This window comes from Argiope bruennichi, chromosome 2, assembly GCF_947563725.1.
Source record: "Argiope bruennichi chromosome 2, qqArgBrue1.1, whole genome shotgun sequence".
NCBI classification, from domain to species: Eukaryota; Metazoa; Arthropoda; class Arachnida; order Araneae; family Araneidae; genus Argiope; species Argiope bruennichi.
In genome coordinates this window covers 20,480,998-20,497,081 of record NC_079152.1, presented here as the reverse complement: position 1 = coordinate 20,497,081, position 16,084 = coordinate 20,480,998, and positions in this window count along the sequence as shown.

Sequence of the window (16,084 nt, the reverse complement as noted above, 5' to 3'; positions counted from 1 at the left end):
TTATTTTCTACTGCCGCCTGCTGATTGAGCGTTCTCCACACCATATAACTCCCACTATCCAAACGAACCCCGGAAATTTCGTAACAATATTTACCGTAATATTAAAATCTTACAAATTTCTTTTGAAGTATTAAAGCAGTTACGTTCATTAACTTTGTTTGGGAATGAATTTCAGTGCACGTGGTAAATAAACCTTCATACAATTTTTCATCTAATTGCCTTTTAAATACTGTCACGAATTTTTTTTGTAATTAAAATAAAACAAAAATAAACAAAAATTTTACTAAAAATCAAAAGTGAAAAGGAAGTTCGCTGTCGTTTAATGTTATTTTCATGGCTTTTAGTTATTTTTTTTCTGCAACAGCAAAGTGTGTGCTGAAAAATTAAAAAAAAAAAAGTTGGATGAGTGCTCTAATAATAATTTCAACAGTGGCATGTAATAATTAATTGAATAAATTTGTCAATAGAAGAAAAATAAAGAACAAAATATTTACCAAGAATTTGCATTGCTCTTCTAATAAAAAAAGCAGTTTCAAATTCGTTCGGGCTAATAAAATGATGGGAAGGGCATAAAATTGTTACCTGTGATGGTCTACCACCAATGTTCTTGAAGTGAAACTTTATGTTAGAAAGGAAGCGGCCAACTCCATTTTAAAGACAGATTCGCTGGAGAAAACGATTTGGTCTCGCTTTGTACCACGTTTATTAATAGCAGAGCTAAGAGATCGTCGAGTTGCATACGGTGCAAAGTTTCTATGCGACAATTGATGAGGATCCTAAACTATTGAAACGAATTGTAAGTGGGAATGAAATTTGGTATTCTTGATTAGTGGTAAAATATAAGTCAGGAATATGGAATAATATGGAACATCATCAACGAATTATAAGAAGCTCAAGCTACAGAAATCATGCAGTAATTTTCTTTCCTGCTATTGCTGGAGTGATCCATCTCGAATTTCTTCTTGAATGAGTTTGTCATGCAATGTCTCCTTACTCACATAAGTCGTGTCAAGACGCATGTCCTCCAAACCATTGGTTGGATTCTTCTTCATGGCAATGCACTGTCTCGCTGCGTAATACCCGTGATATATCTTTTGGCATCAAAACAGATCTATGTGCTCGAACCTCCAACTTATTCATCTGATTTCGCTCCTGCAGATTCTTTTCTATTTCTGAAAATTATATATATATATATATATTGTTACGAATCTGTGATGCTGCTTCCCAGCATAGTTGGTTCCATTGGAGGTCCCAGAGTTTGGAGACAAACTTGGCGACTTTGGCGCCAAAATAGATTATACCCGAAACATCGAGAATTTTCCCGATCCGTCCAGTTGGAACCGAGATACGCCTCGAACGTTCCTGATTGGTTGTGAGTTTTCTAGCCCCGCCTCCTGAGACCTATAAAAGGAGCTGCAGCTGCCGGGGAGTCGTCGTGAATTGAGTCGTAATCGGAAGCGACAGAGAAGAGTAGACGGAATCGACGGTGAAGAACTGGTCTTCCACGGATAAGCGGAGCAGCGACGGAGTCAAGCTAGTGCTGAACTAAGCTGTGCGCTGCTGTCTGTAGTAGAGAGTTGTATGCTGCTGTTGTATACTGCACGTCTCGGCTGAAGATAATCGTCTTCTGTGCTGTTATAGTTGGAGTCCTGTGTGTCTTCGTGTAAATAAACGTCGCTGTTTTATTTTCTACTGCCGCCTGCTGATTGAGCGTTCTCCACACCATACAACTCCCACTATCCAAACGAACCACGGAAATTTTGTAACAATATATATATATATATATATATATATATATATATATATATATATATATATATATATATATATATATATATATATATATATATATATATATATATATATAACCAATCTATAGTAAGAAATAGTTTGAAAACGAAACTAAAATTAACTTATTAACTTGATTTTAATACTTTTGTATATATATATATATATATATATATATATATATATATATATATAAATTTTCAATTTATCGTCGTTAAAATTTTCAAAATTTATAACATTTCATCTATTAAAATAATTCTTCCTAATTTATTTTCTTTTATATCATGTGATGATGAACGTGTATTTACTGAATATACTCTTACTCCTTAAAAATTTATAAAATCCAATGTTCTAAATTTGTAAATTTAATTTAATCCATTATTCTAAGTTTGTAAATTAATGTCATCCATTATTCAAAATTTATAATGCTTCATCAATAAAACATAACTGTTCTTAATTTTTTTTTATTTTTAAATAATGCGTTGATCAATTGATATTTACTGAATGCAATCTTGATTGAATTTTAAGGGCGATTTTTTAAAGTTATTATTTCTACATCATTAACATACATTATAACTATTCCTAATCTTATAATCAACAGGTATAAGAATTATTCAATATCCTATAAAAATGTGTTATATATTTGTAAGGTTTTTGTTTGAAAGCTCAGTTTCTGGAAATAAAACCGAAAGTAACATTATTTGTTGCATTTAATTGCGAAAAATCACAGGATTTGCTTTTTTAAAACTATCTGACCAAGTTCAATAAATGAACAAAATAAATATGTCATCAAACTGATCTATCATCTAATAAAATGTATACTATTGTAGATAAGCATGTGTTGAATGGAAGGAAAAAAATCACGAAATTGGTATTTTGAAATTCTATTTGAACTCTAATAATCGAGAAAATATTTTTAGTATCCATACATTTATGCTAACAAATTAATTAACAATTTCAATGTTTCTTGCTGGTATACTTCATCATATTAATATGTAAAAAAATAAAAATTAGATCAATATGTTAAAAAACACACCAAAATTTTGGAAAATTAATTAATTTGCTATTCTGGAAAATTAATTTGCTAAGTGTATGACTGTTTTATCAACCCGAGTTTTCTTCCAATTTAATCAGTTTTAACCATTGTTAAGAAATCAAATTATTAAAACATATTTTCACTTATCTCTATTTCTAAATCTTCCATATTTATTAATTTTTATTTTTGCTTCAATCAAAAATCTGTAATATAGGCGTTTAAATAAAATAGTATATGAAATGTAAGTAGAAATCTTTTGATCAAATCTGATTCTGATGAGCTCCAAAAATTGTCTTGATATTTTTCGTAAGATCTGGTAAATCTGCTAGTGTGTGTATAAAAATTCAGGGAAACATTGAGTAAATTATTTTTACCAGATTTATATTTTATTGCAAGAAAATATCCATACATTATATTGCATTAAACATGCGATAAAAATTTGAAAGAAAATTATTAATTAATGATTATTGTTAAAAATTTCAATGTTCCTTCATTCGAAAAAAAATAATTAACCAAATTACATTGTTTAAATATTGCGATTATAATTTCGTAATTTTTAAATTTTTAATTTTGTACCACCAATTAGCCTACTAACATTTTAAAACATTAAAAATATTACATTCATTCTGTGTTAAACTTTGATAGTTTTGCATAATAATATTATTTGTTCTTCGAATTAATTCATGCATTTAACCCTTTAAAGGGCCATTTTTTTCTAGTCATGTTATGTTAAAATATTTTTAGGCTTGGAATAAGAATAGGAAAAGAGATTCATTTACCTTATTAGATAAATTTAATTTGATTCATTAATTAATTTGGTTCATTAATAATTAAGTAACAAATGAAGACACATCATTTTGTCCGAGATAAAGAACAGAAGCATTTAAGTTTCTGTCTTATTGAAAAATTTGTCAGAACTTATGCCAACTTACATAATCTCATACAAAGATTGATAAATTTGGTGGGAAGCATTTTTCCCATGGGCTTAGGAAGGGTTAAGTCAATTAATGGGATTTCCTATCTTTTTTATTTACGATAAGAGCACCAGAGAAATATTTGAGTTCAGTCATATTACGGGGCATATATTCGATTTGTTAATAAGCGTGATACAGATTTTTACTGAAATATTGAGATAATTTTTTTCAAAAAGCCCATGATAATGGGAATTTTTATTATTTTAAAACCGCAAAATTTCCGATAATTTTTCAAAGCATTTTTCTTTAAAAAAAACCTATTGATAAATTGTAAAATTCCACATCTTCTAAAATGAAACAAATATTTTAATCAATGAATTTAACGAAACCAACTTTTTCAAATATACCCTTTCATCAACATTGTCATAAAAATGAAAAGAAAATGAAGATTCCGTTTTGCATATTCTTCACAAAATATTATAAAAATTGATTGGTTTTTTTTTCAGAAAATCTTTTATTCATCATTTTCAGTATTTTGAAAGAAAGGGAAAATAATAAAAGTGGCTATAATTTGATGTATTCAAACATTACAAAAGGATGATTAAACATTAGCAAGTCTCGAAATGAATAAAAGGACGAAATATGTTTTCATAAGTAAATATTGAAATGAAAAGTGGCAATTCGTTTGACCTTCAGTTTTGTGTTTGTCGGCAATTGAAATCAAATTTATTCCTTTTAAACATAAACCATTTCTTAGCCATAAACATTTTTTTTTTATATTTTACCAACAAACGTTTTTCTATATATTTCAAAACTAATAATAATAAAATGAATAAATTTATCAAATAAAATATATTTTAAACAAAGAAGCATGAGAATGAAGAATTTGTTTTCAGTTCAAATTTAAGAAACATTTTTGTACATTCATGCTAATAAAGAATCGTTGATTTGATATTTTTTGCTTGAATTAATATAAAACCTTCGTGAAATTTAAAATGAAAAAAAAAATGGAAGTAAATAAGTATAAAATAACTCCAAAAACAATTACTAAGTAAAAGGTCGAAATAAAATAGATTGATAAAATAAATTTTAATAAATCTTTTAAAGAAGCATAAATGCACTTTTCGTCGTCTTTTGATTAATAGAAATCTGTTTCAAAATTTACGATGAAGCGTTTTTCAAAAGTAGAGTTTCATATTATATGGTGTTTTTCTGAAAAAAAAATTGATATTTTTATTTTAATGAATAATAAAGCTTTTCTTCAGCAAATAATAGTTTTAACTTATTTTCATTGTTCAGTTACAAAGTGATCAAAACTATTTAAACTATCTATCATCTATATAATGACAGCTATATATATGATCTATCAATTATTTAATGACAATATCAGCTATATATATTGTCTATCAGCTGTATATGACAATATCAGCTATATAATGATAATATCAGCTATATATATTGTCTATCAGCTATAAACAGATATATATATATATATTTTATCAGCTATATAACGAGAATAAGTAATTCGGAAAATAATGAAAGAAGAAGATGCTCAACTTTAGTTAGGAATTCTTTTTAAGAGAATGATTGTTTTTCACAATACAAACGTAAATATAAAAAATGCAATATAAAAAGGGCCTTTGAAATTTTTTGGCCTCGTTTTATTTCACTTACACTTAGAGCTTATTTTTCTCGAAGGACACCCATAATAAACCTTTGAAGTTTAATGTCTGTTTCGGAGTTGAATGAAAATAAAATAGAAAAGGAAAGAAAGAAAAAAAAAAGAAAAAAAAAAAAAGAAAGAAACGTATTTTTTTCTTTGTCGTACGCAACTGCAAGGAAAACTTTTGACTGTGTATTTTTGTGCCTGAAATTGACATTAAGAAAGAATTTTATTTCAGTTCTTCCCAATTTCTAGAAGATTCTTATGCTAAAAGACAAAGAATACCATGGCAAAACAATTTTTAGAAAAATATTAGATGAGGTTTAATAAGCTTTTTCATAAATAATAAAAAATAAAAGAAAATTGAAGCAATTCAAATACCCTATTATATCCCTGAAACAAAGATAAACATTTCTTAAAGGCTTCTGTAAATATGACATCACATACAAAGGTAGTAATGTGTCGAAATTAAATGTGTCGGCATATTTAAAGCCACACCGTTCGACCTAAAGCTTCGAAATTTGACAAAAATAAACCTTAGAAAGTAGAAATATTTAGTTCGGTGCAATTTTTTCAAAATTTTATTTAATTAAAAACTAAGCGTTCATTACTTCGTGATAATATACAACAATTTATTAATAATTATTAATACAAAATTTATTTTTATGTCATTTTGAAGTTCAAAAATCGCATTTTATTTATATCAATTTAATTTTGCACTTTTTTGTAAATTTATCATTTTTAAAAATATTTTTTTATGAAATTTTCGGTGCAACTTTTAATTGCTATAATAAAAATAAGTTTATAACACTATTTCATCACGAGATATACTTCCATTATGGAAAGCCAAAGAAAATATATATATGATTGTTATCTTCTTATCAGAAGGAAAAATATTATTGTATAACGGAAGACAATTTGTATTTATAAAACGGACTGCCTGGTTTTCAAGTTGTGACGTCATGAGATAATATAATATACATAATAATAAGAGTTTTAAAGTCTCTCACAATTAGAAAAAAAATTAATAATCGTCTTTACGACAACAAAGAGGTGAGAACTATGATTTAATCCTAATGACCATCACAATGCATGATACAACACCTCTTTTAGAAGTATGTCCCATTATTAATATGGAGATAAACAGTCGTAATAAGCAGCACAACCTTACACTATTATTATTTCCACCAGAGAAGCTAGAACCAACCACTATACCAGAAGATTCTCATTCATATTTGGAATTCAATGTCAGCCCTCCCCCCGGTTAACATTGGGGTATAAGTAATTATTTAAAGAATATTATGTAACGACTAATCGTATAATAACATTTTAATTGATGAGAAACTTGAAATTATTTCTTACCCAGTAGCACCAATTACATCAGGTAGCTAAAAAATACTTCAATTAATAAAGCTGCAAGCTGATAATCTATTGTTATTTTGTTACTGTATTTTTACTTATTAGTGGTTATTTTCTTCTAATTTGTTGTTTTGTATTGTCCTTTCTGTTAAAATGGTATATCTCTTGGGCCTAATTTCAGGGGATTTTCGGGTCACGAGGAATCATTATTAGACATTCTTGTCTGCATTCCCTCACAGAAAAAATCCCTTTTTTTGAATCCCTGCCTGAGGGTGACCCTTGAAAAAGTCTTCAGGCCGGATTCTTTTTTTATTTGGTTTATTTGATTTCCTATTAACTTGATTTTAATACTTTAGTATCAATTCATCTGTGTTTTAGAAGTTTGTGTTTTATGAAGTTTTTCTGGTTCCTTTTTTGTTTTTAGTTTGAATAAGAAATAATTTTTAGAAATATTAGATTTAGAAACTATTTCGTTTCGTTTTCATTTTGAGTTCGTAAAATAATTCTTACTTTAGATTGGTTACTTATCTCTCTCTCTCTCTCTCTCTATATATATATATATATATATATATATATATAAGAAAATGGCAAAACTGCTTTCGAAAAAATAACTAACTCAAACAATTAATTTCGTTTTTATAATTCTTTACGAAATTTAAATATAAAATTTCAAATATGAAAAAGATGCATACATTTTAAAAGAAATAATTATTTTTCAGGAAAGACAGCAGATAATAATATTTTATACAGCATTTTAATCAATAAATTTTATGATACTAGTGAATACATTACAAATGAAGGCGATAATTGAAAAACAATACTAAACGATGTTTCTTTCTTCTTATAATATATTTCATTTAATTACATTTATTTTTAAATGATTTAATAATTAAAGAATTAAAAGAAATTTCTTTCTGATAGTCGTTAACCTTCCCTTTTCGTAAAAATACCCAACCTTGAAAAAAAAAAACATAATAAATAAGCATAAAAGGATCAAAAGTATAAAAAAAATGTAGCTAAAAAGGGCATTTTAAATCATCCTTATGTAAAGAAAAAAAACGAAGTTAGTTTAACGCTTGTGAAGCAGTTAGTGAATGAACAAGCTTGAAAATTATCAATGGGAATTATTGTTTTTAATGAAAGAGAAGAAGAAAGATATGCAGGCCTCTTTTTTTAGACCACCAACTTACGCATGCAGGATTCATTTCCAAATATTTAAATGAAGTGGATACAAAATTGTTTCTAATGTATTTCGATTACTGTAATTTCGAATATGAAGTACTAAACTTTTGAAAAATTTATGCATGATCAATTCTATTGTGTTTATTTGGAAGTACAATGTTTTGATGATGATGATATTGATGTTATGATAAAACAGAGAGATGCATTGAGCAGGAGTTTTGTGTTTTGCCTTTCTACTTTTTTTAGGTCTCTGAATGAAGTGTGCCATTATGTATATGTGCAGAAATGTGTACATTTAATGGTATATATTTCTGTATATGTACTATTTTTCATCGAGACAACATTATAATGAGATTTACTGCAATTAACTATTTTCATATGAGCATGAAAAATATTAAAACACGCAATAAGAGAATTATTAATAATTTTTTTCCTTCGTAAGAAGATGTAAGAAACGATATATTTCTATCAGACAAAGTACGTGGAGCATAAAATTAGATGTTGATATAAGTAATCAATCAGTTCATAATGGAGAAATTGCTAAGCCTTTAATTACAAAGATGAGAATCTGTAATATTCGGAAGAGTCATTGAGTTATCAATCATGCACTTTGCACTCATGTAAATAACTTACTTCTGATTAATTTTTTTGTCATTATTTGGATGCAAGAGATTTGGAAAAAAGCACGCGTTATCCAATTAATTTTTTTATTCGAAACAAAACTACGTACTTTTTTTTTACAAATATTGAACTGTGTTTCCAATCCAATAAGGTAAACTTCAAACATGCATTTATTTGTTGCGCAAAATTATCTTTGTAAAAAATATGTAAAGTGGTAAGATGTAAAGGGTTTTAAGACATCCTATAAATTTTTGTTTGTATTTTGTTTCTAAAATCTAAAATTTTTAATGATGTAAACTTAAGCTTGATAATATGCAAAAAATACGCATGATAATAAATCAGTAAGGCATCATTCAATAAAATATAAATAACTGATTTGAAAATTCAATAAAACTCAAACATAATTTTTAACTTCATAAGTGAGGAATATATTCTTCTTGAAACTTCGAAGCCCAAAATATAGATCATTTAAAATAAAAAAAATGTGTAAAGAATGCAATCAATATTTGAAAAAACATCATTATTAGAGCAAACTGAATGAAAGATGCGCTCTTAAAATAAATAAAAATGATGGGTTTGCCATAAATCCGTAACTTTAATCTAAATTTTCGATTAATTACTCTGAATTTTATAAAATCTGAGTATACTAAAAACTTCAATATACTTGTACATTAAAAGATTAAATCTACAATACACATTGTTGTAAATTAGGCAACAATGAAACCACCGTATCTGTTCTGCTCAAACCGAGAAAGATCTCTCAGAACCACGACGTCCATCTCCAACAGATCTCATTACACGTAAACATTAGTGTTAATGAAGTCGTCAATAGAATGACCAAAGAGGGTAGCGAGGATGAAACGGCCACTGGTTCTTCGCTTACGTATCAAGAACTATACTCAAATGAAAGATCCAAACACAATTTAATATGCGTATTTCACCTGCTTACAGATGGTACAAGGGAACATTTCCTAGCGTTCTGCTGGAAATCAAATGTGACCGTGGCTCCTAGACTGCTCTGGCTAGGGTAAAGAGCTGCCACCACAGATCTTTCCTTTGAAAGTGGTTTTTATTTAATGTACAGTAGAAAACGTTGTTTCTCAAAAAAATCACAAACAAACTCATACATTATCTTTCATTTTATTTTCAACTAGCCGCCTTTGGTGACCAGCCGGTTTGTCAATCTTAATGCTCGCTAAATTTTAACAATGAAATATTTTATGTAATTCCTACTTTAATAATTTCTTCATGAAAATATTTCAAAACTTCAAATTTTGATAGTCATATAATTCACTCATAATTTTATAAAGGCCTTCAGTCATAACATAATATGTATCTCTCTAATTTTCTGTTAGCTCCCGTAGAATTTCTGCTTTAAATTAAAGTGAAAAGGATTAATCTGCAATTAATATAATAATATTTTTTAATGAAACAAAGCATTTTTTTTTAATAATATGATTACTGAAAACAGAGTCACTGAGCATTTAAACCTTATGGGCACTAAAGAATATATTTCTTAACTTATGTAATATCTCAAGAATTTGTCAACAAAATTTTCTCAGATCATCATGAACAGATCGATTAATGAACAATGTTTGATTTTAAATGCCTCAAACACTAAGAAAATAAACAATATCGTTTAAAATAATCGGTTGAAAACAGGTTAAAAAAACTACTTAAAAAAAAGATGTACTTAAAACTATAAGCATATACAAAAAATATATGACTAACATAAACACAATTTAATTATAAAAGCATAAACTAACCTAAAAATAATTTAAATAAAGTCCGCATCCGTTGAAAATAATTGTCAACAATCAGAACACAATGCGCATGCGGGAATTTTCAACGCCAGTTATAATAACGCAAATGCGTGAATTTTGTATGCCAGTTGGGATAACGCTACGCAGAATTAGCACGCATATTGCTTATGTATTCAGAAAATTACTAAATGAGGTATGAAAAATCCGGAAAAAGTGAAAAAACTGAATAGCGATTCATTAGTGTTGCCACAAACGATGCATCTGAAAAAAGATACTATATGCAAATGATATTGCTTTACACTTATACTCCTTGAATTTGGTGTTCATTAAAGTTTTAATTTTCCTTATTTGTCATTATTTCATCTTCAAGTGCTATATAAAAACTTACTGCGACGTAATAATAATTTTCATTTAATATTTCAAACAATACCGGCAAAACCAACCTTAAGTGTTATTTGTTAGGCGACTAGTGATCTACCACTCACAAAGCGAATAAAATGCAATATTTACATATTTTTTTATATAATAGATAGATAATCAGGAATAAAACATTAAACTAGTTCTAGATAAATTTCTCTTTATGTTTTAAAACTTTATCCAGAATATATTTATTTTCTTTACGTAAATGATTGATTGATTTTCCATTCATTCATTTTATTAAAAGTGTATTTTTTTTATTTCTTTAAAGAATTAAACAAGAACAATCCCTTAAAAATTTCTTATCATTTGCACTAATCTTATTTTATATATAGTCTTAAAAAATGATGAATAATTTGTAAATAACTTCACCATTAAATTACTTGTTGGAAACATTACATTCTGAGAGCTAACATTTAAATTTTTAAATTAATATTGTTTGAAAATTTCTCATATAAATAATTTTTTTTCTTAATGTTCTCAAGCTTTCAAAACATATTTTTTCATGAATGTAACAGAAAATTTAGAGATAAGGCCTTACTAATTGTCTTAATGGTACTCTTTTGAGAGATGAGTGTGTATACATAGGAATATTATTTATTTTTATATATAAAATATTGTCTTAGTAAGTTCAGGAATAGATTTATATATATTTCATGTCTTCTTATTTTTCATATCCCGCTATAGGCAAAATCGTCATCAAGCCCTTTTAACTTTTGTTTAACATTTCTTTATATACTTTGGAACGAGTTTTCAAATATTATTGTTCCCCTTATAGATAATAATTTTTTTTTCTTTACCCATTTCCTCAAATATCGAAATATTTGTTTTTCGTTTTTCAGATTTAAATGCTTGGTTTTTACAAATTATGAACTTTTTTTTTCATTTTTTGTATTTTAAGTATAATAATGTGTTTGCTTATTTAGCAAAAAATCTCTGAGATTCTAGAGATTTATATAAGAGAATAAAACGAAAACATAATCAATCTAAATATGTCACGACGACGACAATAACAAAATATGTGTTTGGCAAGATAATTTTTAAAACTACAATTTCAGTGTTATTTAAATTCTATTCTATTTCAGTATATTTTTGAAATTCTTCCAAGTAAAAAAAAAAAAGAAGAAAAAAATGTCCCCCCTCTCCCCTTAATTTTCGATTGCTAACCCCTCAGGACAAGAAATCCTCCACACTCTAGCGATTCAAGCCATTAAACTATCATTAACTGAACTTTTTTTTTCTCTGTTAGACTTATCTTAGTTAAGAGTAATATTGAAAATGATAAATTAGTTGAATTCCGTAAATACAACGTGGGGCTCTGATAAATGAGAATGTTAGCATAAAAAGATTTATCTTTCAAATCTACGGATCTTTAAGAAATTTACTAATTCGATTTCATGAAGAAAATCTTTTATTTAAGAAATCATTTCAGTCTTTATTACCTCATGTGGGTAAAACTATATAAGGTCTTTAAATGCTTTCACATTTTATCATATTGTTACGAAATTTCCAGGTTCATTTGGATAGTGGGAGTTATATGGTGTGGAGAACGCTCAATCACCAGGCGGCAGTAGAAAATAAAACAACGACGTTTATTTACACCAGTGGTTCTTAACCTTTTTAAGCCGCGACCCAAATTTGAGAAATATTTGAGAAAAAGTCAAAATTTTTTCATTGCTTTATTTTAGATCGTATTTTTAAAAAATCTTCAATCCTACGATGATAATTTTTTTTAACTTACAAATTTTTTATTTATTTTTTTAATAATAAAGATAAACAAAAGTACTTTTCGATCCAAGGAAAATTTAATTAATAATCAAGTGTTTTTAATAATTTTTACTGACCAAATTAAAATATATTTACAACTTTTTGAAAATAATTGACATTTGAACTTATTCCTAAAAAAAAGAAATATCAATACATATTTTAAGTCTTTTAAATTGTAAATGCAAGTCATACAGTTTTAATGAGAACCTTGTGCTTGAATACATTTTCAAAGATCTTCAAACCTCGGTTGAATGCTTGTCAAGGAGCAACTTATATCTATTTCAGGATTTAACTTGTTCCGGTAATTTTTTTTGATTACACACAGAGCCGAAAAACCAGCCTCACACATATACGTTGTTGCAAAGGGCAATAATACTTTTAGGGCTTCTTTGACAATTATTGGCTTTTCGGTTTTTAATTTTAACCAGAAAGCACATACAGATTCAGTGTTTTTGTAGAAATTGTATCGAAGTGCTTGGTCACTTTGTATTTCTATTAATTGTTCTTGAAATTGATTAATATTAACAAATTCCTCATGCAAATCACTTACATCAAAATTAAATGGCATTCGAACCCAATTATATTTGAAAACATCGTCTGCAGGGAAATATCGATCAAAGTCTGCTATTAGTTTTTCTAAATGATTAATAATAATTTTCTGTATTTCAAAATCTGTGATATCAATATTATTGTCTTCAACAAGTAAATTAAGAGTCGGGAATGAAGCAAGTTTCTTCACTTCAACCTTATTTTTCCATAATTTGAGTTTATTTTTAAAACATGTCATTTTTTCAGTTAATTCAATAATAGTATGATTACGTCCTTGCATAGACGTATTTAGATTATTTATTTCAAATAAAATATCTGACAAATAAGCAACTTGAGTAATCCACTTCAACTCGGAAAATTTAGATGCTAATGGGTGTTTCTTTTCTCTCAAAAATAATTCGACTTCTGTCCGTAATGATAATACTCTTTGAAGAACTTTGCCCCGGGACAGCCATCTAACTTCAGAATAATATAATTAATGTTCGTATTCCGCACCAAATTCGAAACACAGTTCGCGGAAAATTCTACAGTTAAGAGCTCTTGATTTGATAAAATTGACTACCGCAACAATTTCATCCAAAACGATACATAATTCGGGTGATAATTTTTTCGCCAGCTTTGCTCCATTTAGTTCTCACCGTTATCATCACACGTACTTTTTTTGCTCTCGCTTTTTAATCAGCTGATATTTTTTGATCTTGTTAATCACATTCATTTTCGATTGTTGATATTTATTCAAGTCGTCATTTCTAAAATGTCTGAAATTTGGTGTATTACTAACTTTTTTGGTTCGACTCAGCGCGACCCAAGAAATATGCTTCGCGACCCAATTTTGGGTCGCCACGCATAGGTTAAGAACCGCTGATTTACACGAAGACACACACGACAGCACAAAGACGACAACTATGTACAGCACAGAAGACGATTATCTTCAGCCGAGACGTGCAGCAACAACAGCATACACAGCAGCATATAACAAGACAGACAGACAGTAGTGCACAGCTTAGTTCAGCACTAGCTTCACTCCGTCGCTGCTCCGCTTATCTCTGGAAGGCCAATTTTTTACTGTCGATTCCGACTACTCTTCGACTCCACTGGCTCGCGACTCAATTCACCGTCAGCTGCAGCTCCTTTTATAGGTCTTAGGAGGCGGGGCTAGAAGCCTCTCAACCAATCAGGAACGTTCGAGGCGTAACTCCGTTTCTACTGGACGGATCGGGAAAATTCTCGATGTTTCAAGTATAATCTATTTCGGTGCCAAAGTCGCCAAATTGTAGCCAAGTCGCCAAATGGTCGCCAAGCTCTGGGACGTCCTATGGAACCAACTATTCTGGGAAGCCGCATCACAGGTTCGTAACAATATTCATTTTTTTTTATTATAAATTTATTCATATTTTTGGGAAACTCCAGAAAACTAAATTTAATCATTTCAATTGCATATTATGAGGTTTACATATATATCTCTCAAGGACCTTAAAAAGAAGAAAAACAGAATTAAATTAAATAAAAAAATTAAAAGGGTACAACAATCATTAAATTATTGCTCAACATATAATTACAAAAATTCCACTAAAATTGACGTGTTCGCTGTAGTGAGTATATGGTCACACATACAACAGACCTCAGTATGAAATGACGATGTCTATTAACATCAATACACTCAAAATAACAAGACGATCAAACCCAGTTGTGCACAAACAATATACAGCGGCACTCATAACTAACAGCATCCCACAAGTAGTAATCGGTAGTAAACAACCAAAACAGCACACAAAGCGGCCAGACAGAACTCAGCAGGAAGAGAGAAGCCTCGTAGCTATTCACTAAAGTCTTTCCAAACGTCTGCTATTCTCCACTGTCTCCTCACTTTAGCTGTACACAACTGCCGACTCGCGACTATGCGACTGGCTATTCCTCACACGACTGGATTCTGCTTCTATACTTAAATCCGAGGCTCGGCACAGGGCTCGATTCATCAATCGGTTGGGCTTCAGTCAACGCTTGCGCTTCGTTGGGTTTATCTAACTAATTCGTCATTAACTCAATTCTGATTAACTATACGACTGACTTTGGCTTGGACTGCCCTCCGTTTATAGTTTCCGGAGTAGGACTTAGAATTTTCTCGAACGATCAACATAAATCGCCTCCTATTGATCCCATTGTCAAAATACTTTGTCTGAAGTATTTCATAGAATTTAATTTAGTTAGTAAATAACACTCTTCTAAATGTTTAGGATGAAACCTGATAATTAGTAGGAAATTTCTCTGTTCGAATTTTGGCATTTTTTCTTCGTAACGTAATTGTATCCAAAAGAAGATCTAGCGTTCTTTTAGGGTCTCTTTCTTTGGACCAATTTGCCTAAAAAGTAACAAAAATCAAGAATCCATACAAAATTTAATCTAGCTGTTCCATTGCCTTTTCTGAATTGGAATGTTAACATGCAAATAACGGGTGCCCTAATCATTTGTTGATTTAATCGAAATTTTACTCACACATGTAATTTAAGTGTAAAAATAATATTCCGAAATCAACCTTGTTAATTTTTTAAGGGCTTCAAGGAGCTTTCACAGATTTGTATCAATATATGACACTATTCTAATGTTTTCGTGTTAAAAGCACCAAATTTCATCCATATAAATTATTGAGTTTTTGAGGTATGAATTTACATATTTTCACGAATGGAAATGTAAACGAATTCCTGTTGCTAGATTTGTTGTTATTCTGAGTTGTAAAACAAGTCAATGATGCCCAACTTCGATAATTTTGCACACGTTTCATCTTTTCTGCATTTTTCCTGATATTCTTCCCTCCGCTTAATTTAGTTAGTTTAGTTTAGTTTGTATAAACGCTCTATTTTAAAACAAACACTGAAACAGTTTTCGCATTTTTTAACCATGTTCAGATGATGGGGACGAAACAATGATTGCCTCAGTCTTTTCCAGAATTCCACACCACATCTACGGATGAGTACTTCCCTGCTATTGCTATCTCAGAGCTTAAAGAATGTGTTATAAGAAATGTTTT